This window comes from Coturnix japonica, chromosome 3 (assembly GCF_001577835.2).
Source record: "Coturnix japonica isolate 7356 chromosome 3, Coturnix japonica 2.1, whole genome shotgun sequence".
NCBI lineage: Eukaryota > Metazoa > Chordata > Aves > Galliformes > Phasianidae > Coturnix > Coturnix japonica.
The window spans coordinates 25,011,799-25,019,281 of NC_029518.1; the positions used below are offsets into that span (position 1 = coordinate 25,011,799).

At 42.0% G+C, this 7,483-nt stretch overlaps 1 long non-coding RNA gene across 1 annotated transcript; it reads left to right on the top strand.

The window, feature by feature from the left end:
- The first annotated feature begins 379 nt into the window (after positions 1-379).
- On the top strand, positions 380-5,584 carry LOC107311130. Its single transcript, XR_001553881.2, has 3 exons — positions 380-1,540; positions 2,198-2,535; positions 3,702-5,584. It is a non-coding gene; the product is annotated as an uncharacterized LOC107311130 (long non-coding RNA).
- The last annotated feature ends 1,899 nt before the right edge of the window (positions 5,585-7,483 follow it).

A 7,483-nucleotide genomic window follows, 5' to 3' on the forward strand; every position in this document is an offset into this window, starting at 1 on the left:
GTGGTCAGCCCTTAATGAGGTCTAGAGGAGGTGGATTCAAGCTCCACCCCTTCTGGGAGCACAGCTAAATTACTCTCACCTGTGCTCCCACAGCTGACCCAACACTTGCCTCAGCTGATTAATCAGAGGCTCAGGCTGTGATTACCAATTTCCCATATAAACCCTAAGGATCTGATCTTACTGAAAATATTCAGCACCTTGACAGCAGCTCCTTCTGTAAGTTCTTAGCACCATAGAGAATTATTTCTCAGAGAAATCTTTCTTTCAGAATGTCATTTTCTGAATGGTTTGTACTGAACATAAAAGAAATTGTATGGTTTTTGGATGCAAACATAGACAACTTGCTCTAATTTATACTTCTTGAAAAGTAGATTTAAATGAAAGTGAAATCTGGTTTGCTGAGTCAAAGAAGTATGAAGACTACCAAAAAAACGTTGAGGTCCCATCTGTGTCTTCTCCCAAAGAGAATAATTACAATTTTTCTGCATATGGAAGGAAAGATAGATAGCTTTGAAAGTGTAAAGAAGAAATGTGATAAGCACAAAATAGAGAGTATCAAGCAGTGGCAAGGATAAACAGACAGAGCTCAGGTAGCATCAGTTTCTGTCACAAGGTCTTTTAGACCTTATTTGTGCTGCTTTTGTCACAACATTTGTAGGCTGCAGAGAGGCTCTAGGATACTTAACTAACCAACCAAAGAAACTATGCATTTGAGGCATAAGCTTATATGCTTATGGAAAGTCTGAAGGTAAGACAGGTGAAAGAGTGATCTGCACATCTTAGTGAACCCTGCCTGAATATCTAATAGCACCTGAGATACATTGGAGCTTCTGGTGTCCGAGACCAGAGCCATGACTAATCCAGTTGAGCCTATTCCTTCCCATATCTGGAACCACTGCTGCAGAGTTAACACCTCTCGGTCATTGACACTGAGGTTAAAGTAGCTTATCCAGAAATAGTTTCTGTACAAAAATGCAACGGCCTGTATCACAGTTTTATACTTCAGAATATTAGACTTTATTTAAAAAAAACCTGTAATGTTTCAAACCTGTTGTTCATTGTTTGGTATGGAAAAAGAAGAGCTTGAGGAGAAACATCTAAATTACAGCCTACAGCAATGTTAGTCTCTTACACTACTTTATTTCAAAGTAGTCAGCCCTGTGCTCCTAATCATGAAGAAAGCTGCAACTGCTCATCTACATCTGAGTTTTCAGCTGAGTGCTGTAAAATACATTAGCATTGCCACCTGGTTGAGTCAGGAAAAGAGAACTGGGAAAGTTCTCTGTTTGTGATGATAGGCAGACTGTACTTTAATACTGAGTTGAATAAGAGGAAACCTCCCAGGGAAAATTCCTGAGAATTCCTTTTCTTGAGACTGAAGGAGAAAGGTATTAGAAATTCACCAGATCTTCTGGGACTCGTGATAAGATGCTATTAGCAGTCAAGATAAAGCTCCCACAAGAGAAGAAGGGATTGTGTTATTCCACTGAGCTCGAAGCTTCTCTAAAGACTAAGGCCTTTTTTGAAGCCTCGTGATCAGGTATTTGTACAACACTCACAGGGGAGGTGATGTGAACAGCATTGTATGATCTGATTTAAAATACTGGCTCTACGTCATACTCACTTTGAAGCTTTTTTTTAAAAATCCATCTCATTGTAAGAAGTTAAAGCAAAATTTAAGCCTACTCCAGCAATTAAAAAAAAATAATAATTTATTGTTTTAGCTGGAGATTACCATTGAATATGTATTTGCAGGTATAGCCAGCTAAGAGAACTAGGATGTCAGAATTTGCTAATAGTATAATAATTACTGGAACGATACTGCTATGCTACGTAGTAGCATTACTATAACACCATTATGTTACCTTTAATAATTACTGCATATTAATAACATATGTGGAAACAGAGTCAATAATAATACCAGTCACTGCCACAAATAGTATGACTGTGTTTCTAATGCAGGTAATCCTTCCTTCTCCTCTCCCCAGGTAAATTTTTGAAAAACAGTGTAATTTTTTACCAGGGAAGGGTTAGTTGAAGTTAGCTCCTCAGTTGTTTCAGGTTGAATGTGCAGCTCCTTGAACAGGAAACTTGATTGTTAGATTAGTAGGAAAAGCAAAAACAACAAAAAGGTCTTTTTCAGTATTTGATGTAAAATACTGTTGTTGCATGGGGAGTATTGTTCCTAACTCAACAGGAGCCTGGAGCTGCTGCCTTGAGCAATGATACGACCTCTCTGATCAAGGTAGATAGGAGGCATCTTGGTACAGAACATAACTTCTCAGCTCCTACTGAATTCTGCTGAATGAAAATAGACAAACTCTACCTCGGTTCCATGAGGATTCCAAACTCAGCAAGAGCTAGAGGAAGGTAAGGCTGTACCTCAAAAGAAAAAAGAAAGGTGCGTCTCTGTTTCTCTGCCTTATATACAGCCAGCTCCTCCCCTCGCATGTGCAAAGTACAGATGGATCCTCAATTCGTCACACAGCAGCTGCCTGGGATTTGTTTTCCCTTTAAACTTCTCCTGGACAAAAGGTAGGAATCCAGCTCACTGTGTGAGTTGGTAACTTCTACTGTGTTTATTCTTCTTGCACTATGCCTCCTGTTACAGGCATTCCACCAATCAGTGCACGTTGCTCGAGGGATTCTATTATTGTAATATAAAATTAGAAGATTATCCTCTGCACAGTCCTATGGCATGCATCTTGCAGGCTACAATCTAATCTAGCTAGCAGGTAGATCCATACAGGGGTCAAGAGCTTAGCTCGTGCTCAGAAAGAGCTCCCTACCCTCCAGTTCATTTCCTGCTGGCCAGAAGGCGCGTTGCCAGAGTAGAGAGAGCTTGAGGAATGATTTCTTGCCCTTGTCTAAGCTACAGATAATGAGGAAGGTCTTTAGTCTCCGGGGCTGTCAATCTGGCAACTTCTCATCTGCATTAAAATTGGTCAAAAGATGTTTTTAAAAGAAAATATAATGAGGGGATGCACTTAGGAAAATGAAAAGCTTGGCTGCTTTTTTATCGCTCCTCAGGCACTTTGTGTCCTTCTCTGATGAGAGCTATTGTCATTCAGGGCAGCTCAACGGCTCCTCGTGCTGGGAGTAGATACGGGTTTGGCACTTTCCTCTCTTGGTGACAGCCAGATATACACTCTGTTCATTTCCTCCCAGATAAGCTTGCCATCCTGCCTTAGCAGCTTCTCATATTTCATGTGGCTTGTCAGATAGAAGCCCCTAGTAGAGTCCATTCATGGAGATTATTTTTTGCTTTGGCCTTATATTAGCAAAATGAATTTCCACATTGCTTTTCCCTCCCCCCATTCTTCTTATTCCTGGCTAAGAATATGGATGTTGTAGCGCCTTTTATCCAGGGTTCTTCCAAGTGCTGTTAGAAATGCTGATGAAGTCTTGCTACTCCCATGCATAATCTGTGTGTGTTATTATATGAAGGCGTAACTTGGGTCTGAATAAGTGGGCAGTCTTATTTTCAGAAGTAGTAGCTGCCTTCTATTTCCGTAGGATGTTCTTGACACTGTGGTCAGGAGTGATATGACTGGGACTACCAAGATAATCCATGACTGCTGTAAATAGCAATTGGAGATCAAAACTAGATACTCCTCCCTTATTATTATTATTATTTTTCTTAAGTGCAGTCAATTCACACTTTGAGATAAAAGGGAACATGTTATCACTTTTTTTTACAGAATGTCATAAAGAATCGATGTCTGCCTCCAGAGGCAGAGTTTGGTGCACATGTGAATGGAAATAACTGAGCAATGCCTGGATGCAGCATCAGTTACTATGGAAGGAAAGTGCTGCTTGGAGAATGCTATGGAGATATCAAATCTTGGCAAGATAAATAAAAGCCACATGGCTGTAGAGAAGAAAGTAAAGGCTGGAAAGGTAGCATTATAGCATTACTTGTGTGTGTTATACTCTTCCAGAGAAATGAAAATGTGCGCTGGTGGCCATCTTGGATTTTCTGATACATATATTTAATGGAAAACTACCATTACTATTTGCTATTGGAATATTTCTATTCATAGCAAAACTTTGCCTGGAAATGTGTGTATGCAGTGTTGTTAATTGATTTGGGTAAATTGCTCAGTCTGCTCTCTATTGCCTATTTTGTCTCAAGTACTTGTTTTTCAAGATGATACTTTCTGACATAAACTGGAGTGAAGGAGGAAGGCCCCTCATGGCTGTTCTCCTTTACTATGTGTTGGGAACTGCAGTGAGTGCTGGTCTGTTTTCAGGCAGAAGACCTCAGCCCCTTGCCCTTGGAGAAAGAACCCCTTTTGTGAAGCCCCAATACTGCAGAGTGCTGTCTTCTGGGGCCAGCACTGGGGTGGAGAAGGATAAAACAAGGTAAAGGGGGGTGGCAAAAACCTGCCACCTTGCTAGGAAGATATGCTGAATACTGCAACTGAATCTCTCATGTAATATGGCAATAATGGTCCTATAAGAAGCAGCACACAAACTGAGTAGTCAGGATAAGCCCTGTTAACAAGTTCTGCTCCATAATTATTCAGTCAATATGCCATCAGATTATAAAAATAACTTTTTCATGATGGTTTTTGTGCCCACACTGTCACAGAGTGCTACTGTTTTTCTCTAACTGAAGATCGTAGAATCACAGAAACACAGAATATCCTGAGTTGGAAGGGACCCATAAGGATCACCGAGTTCAACTCCTGGCTCTATATGGCACCACACAAAAATCAGACCATATGTCTGAGTGTTATTCAAACACTTGTTGAACTCTGGCAAATTCAGTGCCATGACCACTTCCATGGGAAGGCTGTTCCAGTGCCCAACCATGCTTTAAATGTAGAACGTTTTCCTATCCCCCCAGCTGCCCCTACCCTGACAAAGCTCCGTGCTGTTCCCTTGGGCCCTGTTGCTGTCACAGAGGGCAGAGCTCAGTGTTGCTTCTCTGTTCCCTGTGAGGAGCTGTATGTCACCAAAAGCCTCCTCTCAACTCCTCTGCTTTGGGCTAAACAAATCCAGGGACCTCACCTGTGGTTTGCACATCTTGCCTTCTGGACCTTTCATTGTTTTCATAGCCCTCCCTTGAACACTCTTCAGTAGTTTTATGTCCTTTTTGTACTGTGGTGCCAGATTTTCCAAAATGCTGGTTGCTTGAGGGTTGACTTTTAAAGACATGGAACACCTGTAGTTACATGTAAAGTGAGAGAAGTTAGAACTAAGCTCAGCCTGCCTCATTATATTCAGCCTTTTTGTCTGAATGTTTGTCTTGCAATCACTCTGAAAGCATTTGCTGTTTGTTTGAATGCAGATGGCCGTGTGAATAGGTTTGAGAAGTTGAGCATTATTTTCCTGTCTGACTTGTCTACACTCACTGTGAGGAAAACTTTCTTTATTACTGGTACACCAGTTAATTGACAGAACACATCAAGAATGACAGGAGCAGACAATAAAAAGAAAGTAACCAAAGCAGATAATAGTCACTTTTCAACAGCATCGGTGTCTTTCCCTGCCTATAAAGGTGGGATGTTCTGAATGAGCTACTCACTACAATAGAACCTATTACGGGGAACTATGTCTGCCCTCATTAAGGTACCCTATGAAGACATCATAAAGCGGAAACCAGATTATCTGAGCTCGAGGGCAGACTAGTCTCTACCAGAACTGAGGAGGGGTGAACTGCACACAAAGTGGCAGTGACCATGCTGAATGACTTGGAAACTCTGGCTAGGAGCAGTGTTTGCACTGGCCATGCCAGCCCCAAGTAGGCTGGGTGTCCTTCCTGCTGGGAAGGTGCTGAGGATATCGTGTGCCATCACAGAGAATTAAGGAATCCGTCAAGAAACCAATCTGGTAAATACCCAATTTTCATCTTATTCCTTCTTTTCTATGCTGTGCATAGCAAGCAAATATAATTTAAAAAGCAGTTTTCTTTGTAGAAGAGTATGGAGTTTTACAAACTAATACCTTTGAGTGGTGTAGCTATTCCAGCCGTGTTTGAATTTTAGATGTAAGTCTTTGATTGTCTTTAAAAGTAACTGCCTCTTTATGTTTAGCTACAACTACAGTGCAGATCCACACTAGAGGGTAGATATCTCTCCATGGTGGTTTTCCATACTTGTTTCACCTTTTTTTTTCTTCTTCCTTAAGGACTTCTTACTTACTGTTCCTGTGGACACACAGCAGTGCGGGAGAACATAAACAGGCAGAGCCCATGACTCTCAGAGGAACAAGATCTAGGCATAGGCATTGTCTCTGTTCTCCAGGCAGTCTGCCAGCCTAGCTCCAAGATTTCTCAGCTGCAGTAGTTTAGACTTTGTCAGGGATGAGTGACTTCGGAGCTGGGTGCTGGCCAAACCACCCTAGGCAGCTCATTGCACTAATCCAAAACTGTAATTGGGTGGTAGGAGGGGGCAGTGGGAGAATGTTTTATCCCCACCACAGTCATGAGTTTTTGTTAATTTAGGATTATAAGAATAATGAACAAACCCAGAAGCTTGTCTCCTTTGTTTAGTTAGTTTTGGGGCTGCAGCTAGCAATCCATTATTGTCTATGTGATGTGTTCCCAGTCCAGCTTCTTATCAGAGGTGCTTAGCTATGCAGTGCACATAAGGATGCCCATCAGTATTGATATATAGATTCCCAGCACATCTATTGTGTTTTACATGCCTTGCAATTAGCTTTTGCTTTATCTACTGTGTGCCTACCTTGCTGTAAGTGTGCCAGGAAAAAGAAAAGAGTCACACTGGGAGATGGAGGATGAATAGGTCTGAAGAATTACTGAGGGAAAGTAGAAAGCAATTTGCACTCTGATGAAAGCAATGCAGGGCCAAATTCTGCCAAATTCTGATGCAGTGTAGAGCAGCTGTAGCTCTGTACTGCCCAGAATGAAGCCTGCTGTGGTGAAGCAATATCAGGAGTTCAGTGAGGTGAAGCGTCAGAATGTGCATGTTGGAGCAATACTGTGAACTTTCAGAAGCGTTGCTGGCATGCTACAGTGATCACAAAGCTAGCAGAAGGGAAGAGGCATGAAAAAGGAATGGAGAGGACAGGAACTTGTCTTAATGCTGTGAAAGAATGAATTCAGACCACAGCAGTTGGTGTCGGTGAAGGCAGATAACCCACCAAAATAGGCCTGATCCAGGGTGTCACCGTCAGCTCCTTCACAGTCCCCGCAGATTTCCTCTGTGGATCCTTGTCTTTCCACCAACCACCGGAGTACCCATGTGTCCCTCATATGGGTTTCTTATTGCAGTTGTGGTCTTCAGGTCCTCTGCTAGGAAGTCTCCCAAGTGACCTCAGCAGCTTGCTGTTTGCTTGCTTACATGAAGGAGGACCTGGCAGAGGCATGGATACAGACAGGCACTTTCTGGGCAAGTGGCACTTCTCCATCCAGGCCCTTTCCTCCCTGATAGTATGTCTCATGTTCACTATGCTTAGTGAGATAAACTAGATGATATTACTAAAAACTCCGTGCTTGCTTATTTGTGGAGGAATC